The sequence below is a fragment of the Anser anser genome (assembly GCF_964211835.1).
Source record: "Anser anser genome assembly, chromosome: 6".
NCBI lineage: Eukaryota > Metazoa > Chordata > Aves > Anseriformes > Anatidae > Anser > Anser anser.
Window position 1 is genome coordinate 19,531,908 of NC_139726.1, and position 13,448 is coordinate 19,545,355.

A 13,448-nucleotide genomic window follows, 5' to 3' on the forward strand; every position below is an offset into this window, starting at 1 on the left:
AAGTTTAATAGAAATTAAGGACAAGAAAGCAAAAATACCGACTTACTAGAGGTTGAGGTGGGGGCTGTATAGATCCCTAACTGTCCTTGTTTGCAATCCCTACTGTCCCACTGGCAGCAAATGATGTTAAATTATTCACGTGCACAAAGTCATATGCCTCTGGCAGCTGATGCTGGAACCACTTCTTGACTTCTCCTGAATTTTCTTTTCCCCTTTCTGCCTGTGCATCTTTTGTAGCCCTGTTTATTGCTCTGAAGTTATAAAACCTCTTCAGTGTGTTCCATGCTGCCTGGCATGCTTCTCTCCATTGCTTTGGTCATGTTTTATTAGATTAGCTACTGACTAATTTGTTTGCATATCTCAGTATATATATATATATGTTTGCTTGTTAACCTCTTTCTTGCTCTAAAAAGACGGAGTTGCATGCACTGTATCCATTTCCCTACACTGTGACACTGTGGTACATGAACACAGCAGCAGTATTGGGAAGAAATATCAATTACTTTGTGTAACAACAGAGAGTTCTTAATGCTTTTGGGGGCTGATGTAGTTTAGTTTGCCTTTATGACACAGGCTTTAATTATCATCTGAACTTCTTGTATCATGATCAAAAACTTATTTTCTAAATTATTTTGATCCTAAAAAAAATCATAAGCATGCCTTAAATAGAGTATGGTATTTATCAGTTGTACCACTGAAGCTCAATATCCAGACATGTCAAGATTGTTGAGGTAAAGACAAATTGGCAAGATAAGGACACAGTAGAAATTGTATGTCCAAAGAGTGACAGCTAGCAGAGCATGCCTTGTGCTGAGGGAGGATATGGAAAGTGTCAGAGGTCTATCTGGAGTCTGTATCATAGTTTCTTAACAATCATGTTGTTATGAACTAGCAATGAGTACAGAACACCTTCCAGGCACAAATGCAATGCCTCTCACTTTGTCTGGCCATGAGCTTGTCTCCAGCAGTTCTCAATTTTCAGTGCCGCAGAAGAAGGTGAGAAATGATCAGTCAAGCCATTGAAACCAGATTCTGAGTTCAGATATGTTGAAATGAATATTCCTTTCTGATCCTCTGCAAGTTGAGCTGAAATACCAAACCAAGTTATGAATATGAAGTTATTTTCAAGCATGATCACAAGTGTTATGAGGCAAAATGGAAAGTGATGCAAGCTAGTAAACTAGTTTAGTACCTGTAATTGCAAAGTCAGAACTGTCACTGGCTTGTGCTCCTGTTCCCTTCTTCTCCCTTTACCATAGCCTCATGCACAAGCGTACAATACGGATTAAGGACTTTTTTTTTTTCAAAACATATATGCAAAAATGGATTTTAGAAAGATAATAAACACTGCTTTAAGTACTTCAACAGATGGCAAGTCTGTCACCTGCCTTGGTAAGCAAGATTAATGTTTAATTGTCCTTGCTGTTACTGAATTTTGTTCTGTTCAGTGCAAAGATGCTTAGGTGTTCAGTCTTCCTGTTCTGTCTGAGCAGAAGTGCCTAGTGTATACCAGAACCCAAATATGCACACTGGCTATGTGCTCAAAGGTTTCACACTCATTTAAAATAAAAAGTCACATCTGTTCCTTCTGAAATACATTATATGAGATATTCAATAATTTAGATCAATCTTAAATTAATATTTTGGTTAAATAACTTGTATGACTTACTCATACATGTGACTCACATGCTCTTCTGAAATCTTTTTCCTCATGTTAATTAGTTCTGTTGAAAAAAACCCGAATTTGCTGTTTATTCTGTGAGTTTGTATAGGGCATCAGTAATACTTCGGTAGAAATTCTAAATGTTTGTTGGTATCATTTTAACAGTAATGAGACATGAATTTCATTTTTTTAAGGACAGATTAAGGGAATGTCTACAGACTGAAAACATGATTTCAGAGGTCTAAAAATCTCCTGAGAGAAACTGCTGTTCTTTGAGATCACAAGGTCAGTAGTACAGTAGCAGTTATTCACATGCATCTATCTATACAATTACGCAGACCTAGTTTCAGTTTTCTACCATTTGATGGTACAAAATATGTTATATTTTACATCTACAGAGATTTTTATCAGCAATTTTAGAACAGCATTAGGGAAAATATTCCAATTTCCAGCTGCAAATTTGTTTAAAATTGCTTAAAATTAATTCTAAAAGCTTTTGGGTTAATATACATCAACAGCTTCCACTGTAATTAGATTTATAGAGGAAAAATGTTCCTAAGTACTTGTCTTTGTTTGTAAATGAATTAATCGTTGCATATTTGCATCTTTCTTCACTTGCTTGCAAAAGTATAAGCTGTTTAATATTCTGGAAAAGGAAACAAAGTTTTCTGAAGAGGTACTTCCAAAGCTTGTATTTTAATTTGTCACATCATGATGTGATTTATTTCTTCCGAGGACTGGAAGTAATGGACATGATTTATTCAAGCACAAAGAGCTAGCCAACACATCAAAAGTAGTAAATGTGTTCAAAGAACTGTGTGTAATCAGTATAGTATTATAAGAACTTCACAAAGGAATTTAAAATGCTTAATTAGAAAAGGAAAGAAGAGGAAAAAAAAGATCTCTCAGATAACACGTTCATAATTTGTTGTAAGTTTTTCTCAGATACTAGAAAATCTGTACAATCATTATTATGTCTTTTCAGGTGTTTGTTATTAGAATGTGATTTTTAAATGTTACATGTATTGATGAAGGAAAAACTAGAAAGCATAAGAATAGTTAATTCTTACCTGAAAGGCCTGAAACCGTGATGTGAAAGCAGACACCAAACCTGGCTTTTCACAAATGACTGTGGATCTAAGCGTAGCTGTCAGGCTTAGGTACAGCACTGTATCGTGTGGGCATGCACACATAGGCAGTGTTCCATGACAGCGGTTACTGATCGCTTTTTCCTGTTGGTTGTTTTTATAGCCTAAAATGAACTTGGGATATAGTTTCTTTTTACCTTACCTGGATTATCTTTCTCACACATTATTGAAGGCAACTGAGAGCTGATAGAGTAGCTAGAGCCTTAAATCATGTTCTGTCTGATTTTTGATTATGTGTTGAGTTTCTGCAGTGAAGAGGACGTATACCGCTTAATGAAGGCTCACTTGGCCCAGCTTTCCTCATTTGCAGTGTACAAGTGAAGAGAAATTGATTATAACTGTCTCATAATATTAATTTAAGCAAGGATAACACTTTCAATATTGAAATATTTTTCTTTTGCTATACTCAAATTATGTAAAGAAGAGTGCTCCGCTCATTTGCGTGATTAGCAGGATCAGGAAGAATTATAATTAAAAAAAAAAAGCAAACAAAAAACACACACAACAGGAAGCAGTCTTGTTTACTTAAGGGGTTCTCCATTAAGTTAGATGGGTAAACACTGCAGGAAAACTTTCCAAGTGACCCTTGGTATTACCATTGTTCCACTGATGGCTGCAATATAAAATGCGATTTAGAAAGGTAAATAAACAAATATTCCTTTAGTGGCTGCATCAGAGAGGGTGCTTTTGGGGAATTTTCAAGTACCAAGTAATTTACATGACAAACTGAGTAAGGGCACTGTTAATGTTAACATGTGCCCTTCTCTAGACAGATGGGATGTATATGTAAAAATTTCTGAAAATCTTCAGAAGACTGGTATGTTTGTGTTGAAGTATAATAACAATTTCAGCTTTATTTATTCGTCATAATTCAATTAAACCTTGCAAGGTAAGGCTTAATCATACAGTCATTATTGAACAACTTTTGAGAATGAAGCTCAGTACCTACATTGTAATGCTGTACATGTAACTTTCTATTTGGGGTTCTGGTGAATTCTTTCTTGACTTCATTAACTCTTAGTGGGTTTTAGAGATCAGAGGTGGCTTAGCTAGGACTAATTATCAGTAACAAATCTGTAGAGAAGTTTGACATTTAATAGATGTGCAAAACATGTAGAACCCCCTGAATCATTCCTTCAGAGCATAACATCAGAGATCTCTGAAACCGATGCCCTAAACGCAGTGATGTTTATTCCTGTTTCCTTTACCTCATGCTGTATTAAAATGCTTTAGGTAACCATACCAGATATCTGAATCTCTAGTTGAATGTTGGTATTCTAATAGAAAAGAATTTCAGTGAGGAGCTGATTTTCAGTTCCCTCTTATGCAGAGATTTTCCATTTTTGTGATAGATAAACTGATCTTCTGTTAACAAACTGTAGCAAAATTCTATATTGAAATTGATTTTAATTCAAATTTTTAATGTTTATTTCACAGGAAAGATGTATTAGGATTTCTTAAAAGTACACAGTGGAGGAATCTAAGCCTCAATAATTTTTAACATAATGAAGGTTTTTTGTTCAGTTGTGTACTTCTGTCAAATTTCTGTTAAAGAACGTTGTGTCACATTGTTCAACCTCTTCTGTGTAAAAGCAGTATTTTGTACCTCAAGGGTACAAAGGATACAATAAAGGAACTGTTAAGGAACCAGTGTCCTACCTCAGTTTACTTGAAGTACTTGCCCTAACCTGTAGGTACCTCCAGTTTCTGACCTTATCTTGTCATATTTTATTATTTGTTTTGTTGAAAATGGAAATAGGAGGAAAAAAAAAAAGCATCCTGCAAAGCAACCTAGATCAAATGCAGACAATGGTATTGTTCATAAAATGCAATTACAGATGATAGGTAGGCCCAATGCTATTGGGCCAATTGCCAAAATTTCCATTTTATGTGGAAAATGTGTCTTGCAGACTCCGTGACTGAAACTTTAGGAGTCACCTGCAAAGCATTTACAGAGAAGAAGGATTTTTATATGTTATTGTACAGCTAACATCTAGGAGAGCCTTTCACTTACTGTCAAATCCGTGGATAAAGAAAAGGACTTGAAGCTGTCCCCCCAGAGAAGAACCCAATTCTTGCAGCATTCTGGACTCTGGCCCTTCTGCCTGCTGGTAACACACAGCCACTGAGTGTAGGAGTTCATATTTTCATTCACTGTGATGGATAGGCATTTAGATAAGACAGCTTTCCCCCTCCTGTTCTGTTGGTTCTCACAGTACAGCATATAAGAGGGGAGCATGTGATAACTGATGTGACCATGTGAATTGATAAGAATCTTGAGTTTACTTAAAAATTGGCTTTTAATAAACAAAATGCTTCATTTATTTCTGTAAGCATGAAAACATGCATCAGATTTCTGGAATTCATTTCCTAGATGCCTAAATGTTACTGAACTTGCAAAACTTGTTATTATTATTGGATCTAAAGTTCTGGGTTTTCATCAGGCACTGGAAGACATTCCTGCCTACTACAGATTCCTTGCTATATGTCACAGTCTTGCAGTCAGAAACAAAGCTTTTGTCATGTTGCTCTGATTTGAGAAGTGGAGGAGGGGTGGGGTTTCCTCACCCCATCTCCTTTTGGAACTTGGATTTAGGTTTCTGAACTATGTAAGAGATCACTTGAAAGGGGTTTCCTTTTCCAGGCTTTATTTAATAAATAATCTAATACAAGAGATAATAGCATAAATAAATAACATGATAACCATGTGGCTATCCTATTCATCTTTGGATTGTGTTTTCCAATCTCTTTTTGGAGTATTTTCTCCTTGCCCTTCCTTTTTTTGGAGGGGAAGTTTGTTCCATGTGCTTTTTAAATGGCAGTTTAACTTTCTGTAGGTAATTCACAGGAATAAACAAATTACAAGACAAGGAAAAGCTGAGGAGGTTCATAGTTTAACCTTAGATAGAGGGGGATCTGCACAGAATTACTGATGAAAATTTTTGTAAAGGCTTTTGTGTTAACTAGTTAATTTAACATAGCTTTAGAAGTGCTTATTCTGCCGTTGTTACATGACATGGTGGTTTCCCCTCTCTGTATGTTACCAGATTTGAATTTCTTTCAGCAAAGACAGCATAAATTGTTGATTCCATTGAGCTGGAATAGTTGTCCAGATACAGCGATCACGAAATCTGATTCTGTTTTTTCTAATGACTGTGTCATCTAAGAGCTCTGTGCGCTGTATCAGTACCTGGATCCAGTGGCTGTTTTAAGGCATTTTCTGCTGGGCATTTCTTTTTAAGGTATTTTCATGAGTTACTGCATTTGTGCAGTATACATCATCTTCTGATGGTGCTGGTTTAGTGCAAGCATGTGCGCTTGGTTAGCACCGGAGAGATGGAAGACATACAAAGCTTTACCAAATGCTTTAAACTGATGAAGGGGATGATCCCTGCTATCACAAATGTAACAGTTTTCCCCTGCCAGGATCTATAAAACTGCAGAACAACTGAACACGTCTCATAGCCAGTACTTCAGGAACTAATGGGCTAGTTTTGTCTTTAAGTCAGACATTATTTAATTTTATATGACAGTGGCTGCATTTTAATGCATAGCATAATAAAGCCTGAACACCATGGCTGAGGTCAGGCTATCTACTAGTGTCTTGTTTTAGGAGTAGTTAAGGATATGAAGAAAAAAAAATTCTCTTCTAAAAATCTTCCAGTGGTTCAGTACAAGAGTTTTTAACCAGAAATTGCATTAAAGAGGAGTGCGAAAGATTTATCTGACTATAAGTTCCCTTACAGTACTTTTCTCCCCAGAAGCTAGAAATACAGGAGAAAAAGAAGATAAAAAGTGTGCCCCCTATTCCAACTAGACCAACCACTGCAGGATTTCTCTAGTAGTGGGGCTTCTGTTGTGAGCTGTGGAGCTGTGGTTTCCTTTCTGAGAGTTTTGCTCAGTAGTATTAGCTTTAAATAATAATAATAATAATAATTTATGTAATTAGTACTTACATAACAGTAAGTTATAAAAAAAGGCATGAGTCAACTACTTCAGGATTGGGAGCTAGTTTAAAAATCCTAACTAATTCCACTGGAGAAAGCGTGTAGTATTTAACGAATAAACATTTTCAGAGTAATTATTCTCTTTTGTCTAAGATACACATTTTGTTGATTATATGATGTAGTGGTTGAAAGGTGATGCGGGGGCTTTGGAGACTTGTATTCTAGGCTCTAGAGTTTACTTACTTGCTTTGGGAATTTGAGGGAGTCATTAAATAGATCTGGCCAGTAGAGATTAAGGCCCTCTTTCAGCATGGTGCTAAAGTTATATTCATGCTTAATGAGAATAACTGTGCTGGGACCATTGTTTTTTAATATCTGTTCTCACTCAAAGGGAGCCTTAAAAATCCAGCCACCTAAAATTACAGCAGAATAAATGGTTAAGGACGCTGATGAACAATTTCAAAGAAACATATTATTCATACTTAAATACTTTAACGATCTGTTTCTCCCTACCTCTGTTTCTTCATCATCATCCATATTGTCCTTTTGATTGCTTGAAAAACATTAAAATTCAGTGGTCTGGTTTAGTACTTAAGTCCTAGAAGCATTCTTGTTATTTCTAATCCATCAAGAGTACCCAACAGCTCTTTTATTTCTTTATTTAGGCTTCCCTACCCAGCAGTCTAATGAGGTCAGAAAGGTCAGAAGAAACTAGCAAGAAAGGTCAGGGTGGCTTATGCACGGCTCCTTTTCTGTAGCCTGATACTCAGCATGCTGGGAATGGGTCAGATTATACTGTTTGGATTGTGCAGTGAAATAATGACATTACCAAACTGACAAGTATTCTTCATTATCCTTTCCCACAGAATGTATTTCCATGACTGGAGCAATTAGCAGGGATTATCTTTGAGAAGAGAAATAAATGGCTTTTAACTCCTTTGTGTATACTAAAATAATGCTAGCTGGTTTAAATTTTTCTTAGCTGAAGGATTTTTTTTTTGGTAAATTCGAGTGGTAGGATATCACCCTATATCAGAAAAAACAGTACTTTCCCATCCACCTACTGCATGTTACTTAGACATAAATAGAATTGTAAAGTTCATATGAGGCTTAAATTTTCAGGCTTGCCATTATAATTTTCCTTTGTTGTTGTTATCAACAGTGCAAAATAATTCCTGATTTCTTTTCTTGCAATTGCTTTGACTTGTTCAGTGAGACAGACAGGTTCTCTGTAAACTCTGGTCTTCAGCATGCCTTGTACTTTTAGTCACCAAGAGCACAATTGTGGGATAAGTAACAATAAGATACTGTTTGAATTTTTTCATACAGAGAAGCAAGGCATGGAATAACTAAATTGCTGAAGGTCTCACAAAGTTATTTATTATAAACAGCTTCATTTTACAATCCAAAGAAAAGTTTTAAAATATAATAATTAAAGTATTAGTGATACCTTTATAAGGAAAATAATAGCTGCATAGCAATTAGTAAGTGCTTGGTCATTTCTTAGCAATTGCTCTCTTTATATAATATGTGCTATTTGTTGCATGCTCTAATTCATACTGCTGAATTGTATGCTATCAGGCGGTGGCTTCAGAGTTCTCAGTGGTTACCCCCTGCTTAGTAAAAATTCCCCTAAGTTGCATTTGACATTTAAAATATACCTCTGGAACCTCTGAATTTTTGTTTTTGTTGTCTGAAGATTTGCCTTTGGCTGACAATTGGGTGTTGGACAGGAGATTCTACTGCTGCCACTAGTGGAGTCATCTGGGTACCTTGTTTGTTTGCTTAAGTTTAACATAACACCAGATGTGTGGACAGGAAGGAATTTTCACTCCAGTTCTCATTCAGGCTAGATTAGACTCAGCTGTCAGCCTGTCTAGTATCTTGGATTTTGGCTTTTTTGGTTTTCTTTACCCCCCATTCACAGTAGTCTGAGGTCATTAGTCCTTTTTCACCAAATTCTCTGATTTTATGTAGCTAAGCATTAGCTTTCATATCTTCCTCTTCTTGCTCAGTGCATGTTTCACTTTGTGAATTTTGTCTTTACTTTAGGACCCATGTGCCTTAATTTCTACATATATGCACTAGAAACAAATGCATTTCCTAGATCTCAGAATAAACATTCTGGACCCATCTTCTACTATCCATCTTCAAGAGTTTACCATGTTTTGTCTTCTGAAATGTTGGCTTGCCTGTGCATTTTCCCAGACTTGGTTCTTCAGTTATTCTAATTGCTATTCAATTTATTTTTCAAAAGGTACTTTGTTTTTTCCTTTTTCACCCTACAATTTTTTATACATTTATATCTTTAGTAGCCTTTTCATTTCTATCTGTACATTTTTTTTTCTGGTTAATTGCAAAAACATTTGCAATGAACTTAAGATATATCTCTCTCAGACTTTTACTGTACATTTTCCATTGAGTGGTTTGTCTTATGTATCCTCCAAGATAATTAACTGAACTCAGCTGTGAAACAAAATTTCTAATATTTCCCACCTCAAGTATCACAAAATTCTGTCCTTAACAAATGTTTTCTTAATGTGTTTTCATGTACACCAGTGCTGCTTCACAAGTAATGCCTCCTTGACCTGATGATGCATCTCTTTGTATCCCCTTTAGCAGCATGCATGCTTTTTTTTTTTTTTTTTTTTTTTTTTTTTTTTTTACTGTCATGAAAGTATATTATTAGCCTCTGCTTCTTGGCAGAGAAACATGTTCTTGGTCTTTTCCTCTCCACTTACAGCACTCGTTAGTATTGGTAACTCTTGAAATCTTCAGCTCCCATTTTGTTTCTAATGTTTTGGAGGAGTTCCTGGAAGTCTGCAAATGTATATTGTTTTAATGAAAGAATTTGAAAACCTTTGCCGTTAGGTCTACAAAATTTTCACCTGGTATGTAAAAGTAACTCTTTTGAGATGGCAAGTGATATCTCTTGTTTTCTCTGTACTCCCAGTTCTTTGAATCTATCTGTCTCCTGTTTGACTTTTAAGGTACATAGCTTTTAAGGCAGAGACCGCTTTAGTCTCTCTTAATGCCTTTGTTATTACAGTATGATAATCTAAGGATAACCACCAGGACAAGGTTTGTGGGGAAAATAATATTTTTTTAATTTGATTATCTTCTGCAGTTAGAAAAATAGGCAGGCTTTTGTGTGTATGACTCCTTTCTCATATTCTCAGAGGCTTCAGTTGCTCTAGTCATCTCCACTTGTCTTTCGAAAGATATTGCTTTTCCTTGCAAATTCTGCTTATAGCCATGAAGAGGCTAGCAATTGTTGATCTGGGTCTGTTCCAGTATGACTATGAATGTAGTTTTTGAAGAGTTGTTTGCAACTGCAGCAAAAGAATAGTAAGATCAGCACAGTGTGTGTAGCAACTTGCTGTTTTAAGTATTTCACAAGCTAAATGTGACAACTCAGGAATTCTCCAAGTACTGGAGAAAATAAGAAAACTGCAGGATACACAATGCACAGTTATGAACTCATGGGCATTGTAAATGATATGAAATGTGTTTCCTATGTGTAAATGGGGCCACTGCTGTGTCTCAATCCAAGACATCCAGGTCAGTGAGAATGTCTTTTGCTCTGGAGGAGTAGAACAGTTGGCCCTGGCAAATGCTTATGCCTCTTGGAATCTGAAATGGTGCAAGTGTACATTTAGGATGTCTGGTGACTTACGTAGCTGTTAGTGACAGCAGAGTTAGCGCAGAACGAAAACAGTTAAACAAATGCAGCTAGAACTGGAGTAGAAGGACTGAAATCCACCACCTGAAGAGATGGAATGAGACAGCCAAGGACCTTGACTTCATACTTTTCAGTCACCGAACTGGTGAATTCCTCCATGAGCTTGGAGCTGTTGGTCTGGTAAAAGTCTGTTAACAGCAAATGACAGCTGGTGCTGTCAGCTTGCACCTTTGCTATAACCTAGAAGGTCAAAACAGACAAGTTGAGCAGACTCTTTCTAAATATCTGACAAAACTGGTATTATCTCCATCTATTATAGCAGATATAAACAGTGTCCTCATGCTACTAGATGGGAAAATATTGTGACGGAGTGCTTAAAGTTGCCTGGCCAAAGGGATAAATTGGTTGAGAAACCACAGTCATGGCAGGGATGCCAAAAATCATACTGAAGTAATAATTGCTTCTTTTTTGCAACACAGAAAACTGCTAAATGATGCAATTTCCTGGCAGGTAATATCAGGGATCCCCAGAGCCCAAGTTTTGTCCATGATGTAAATTGATGAGCCTTTTTCAAAGTATTTGGATATAAACCTGGTAGGAAGTCTGGTTGGTTGGTTTTCTTGCTTATTGAATCGATGTATTGGAAAAGATGTTGAATAATGATTTTAAAACAAAATCAAAAAACTTTTCTCAACTGAAAATGCACCAACGCAACATAAAAGGCTGAAAAAAATGCAGTGCTTAGATATTGTAGCCTGACATAACTCAAACCTTGACTGTTGTACTTCAGTCTGGGTGATAAACAATATCTACCTCATACTATGAACAGAAGTCTAACTGGAACATTAAGTCCTGCAGCTAGAGGGTATCAAGCAGTTTAATTAAAAAAAAAATTAAAATAAATGAATCACATAGATTTCTGAAACACTGAAATCTTGAAAAAGATTTGGGCTATATAATTGCTCTATTACAAGTCTTTATTCAGTCCTGATGCCTTTGAGATAGAACTCTGAGGTAAAAATAATCACTTGACTGCTACTTCTACAGAACTTCAGGTTTCAGCCTGTTGCTGAAATGTTGATCTTTGTACAGTTCCAGATCATGTGAAAACTGCAATTATTCTGTGTCCTGTTGGAAAATTAGATCAAGAACATCACATATCTTTGAACACCAGCTGAAAACTGTGTAATCAAACTGTAAATCGACAGCCCATTTTGATTGTTCACTGAAGTAATGGATTTATACCAACACATCATAGAACTGTCCTCTAATTTGGTAACATGACTGTGATTACTTTAATATTGTTAATCGATCTTCATATATGAAAGAAATGGCAACCACTGTTCCTTGGAAAGCATATTTCTAAATTGTAGGCACTTACTTTCTGAAGTTTTATTTCAATGTTGGACATTTCTATGTAAAAGCTGTAATTCCCAAGGTATTATCATGTAACATTAAGATGTTTATTGTAAGAATATAGTGGTTCGGGTTTTAACTTGATTAAAATCTGGTATATATGCTATGGAATTTATTTTGGATGTTAAGTATATGATAAAATTTTGAATTGAATTTCTTTTAAAGGTGATTTTGGAGAAAGCCAGATTGTTACCGTGTCTTAACCAGCAGCTTTCAGAAAGCTTATAGGATAAGGAGGGGAATATCCTACAAAATATATTTACTTTCTTCATGTAGTCCACTGTCATGGAACATATGGGGGAAAATGTGTTGTTCTCTGCTGATAGAGAAAATTCAACATGAGAAATAAAATTCCCAGTGCTATGCTGATACTATCAGTGATGATGGTACACAAACAAGAAATAAAGAAAAAATTATTTTCAAGCTTTGCTGGATACACCTCAGGGAAAGAAATCGATGCTGGCCAAATAGAAATGGACAGAATTATTACAAGAGAATCAGTTTCTAGGCTTTAAAGGTTATTTGAAACAGCAAAGAGTTCACATACAATCTAGAATTCAATGTCATTTTAAACTTTAAATGACATGTAGAGTGGTATATGAGATGTACAAAGCCAGGAAGAAGTCTTGCAGCAAATTCACTTCCTCTGGAATGAGATCCTAAACTGTTTTTTAGCAATTCAGTGAGGACACCTTATTTTAGAGTTTAGTTATCTTCTGGTCTGTATAAGTCCACTATGTATTTTATTGTAAGTGCATTGAAAATGTATTGTAAGTTGTGATGCTTTATGAGTTACTGCCTAGCTGTTATAAAATGTAAAGAATTGTTATTTATATTTTATCGCTGTCTGTACTTAAATTAAAATATATATATTTATGGTGGACAGGAACAAATTCAGACTGTAACAATGAAAGATTCATCTTTCAGTGGAAGGAATCTTTAATTGCTCGTAAAAACTAAAGAGCTTGCCTGTTTCACTGTGCAAATTATGAAAGCGAGGGATGAGACAACATTACAGGTTACAGTGGTACTTTAGAAAGTTCTACTGACGATATATCCAGTGAGTAAATATGGTCTGCTTCCTCTTGACTAGATTTTACTCCTGTTTCAACTCCTGATTCAGTAAACTACTCTTTGGTTTACTGTTGTATAAGAGAGACTAGAAGAACCAAACAGGTGGAGGAAAAGAAAAAGAGAAAATATTAGCTACCATGCTTCCTTCAGGTATCTCTAATCGTGTTTATTTTTAGGCTTTCTGCTGGTCAACAGCCAAGTGAAATTTGTAAGCCGGAAAGTGATACTATGAGAAAAGGTGTGCTTAGTAACCAGGGAAGGGAGGAGGGAGTATGTCAGTTAATTTAAATCCTAAAGAACCGCCTTTGTTTCTTCTGTCTGTCTTGCAATATCTAACAGCACCAAGCATAGCTTTATAGTTCTGAATTACTCCCTGGCATGGATCATGTTGCTATGTCTGAGCTGTCATGGAAACTAGCTGGAGCAAAGCTGGCTTATGAAGTACATACAAGACAGCACAGGCAGTCCCTGTTCTTAAGGTATCTAGTTCTTTCTAAGTCCTTTTTTAATCTTTTTTT

At 35.9% G+C, this 13,448-nt stretch overlaps 1 protein-coding gene across 15 annotated transcripts in view; it reads left to right on the forward strand.

Annotated features, from left to right (window-relative positions):
• The window catches only part of CSRNP3 (cysteine and serine rich nuclear protein 3), a 101,400-nt gene that overhangs the window by 38,232 nt on the left and 49,720 nt on the right, over nt 1–13,448 (forward strand). Inside the window, exon 2 of one of the 15 annotated variants that reach the window (XM_083840831.1) lies at nt 1,858–1,948. The exons of 12 other annotated variants lie outside the window; for them this stretch is intronic. The gene's annotated coding sequence lies outside the window, so the exon portion shown is untranslated. Of the gene's footprint in view, nt 1–1,857; nt 1,949–12,966; nt 13,410–13,448 lie in introns of those variants that run through there. 2 more of the 15 variants (XM_083840832.1, XM_083840834.1) reach the window with 2 other exon arrangements.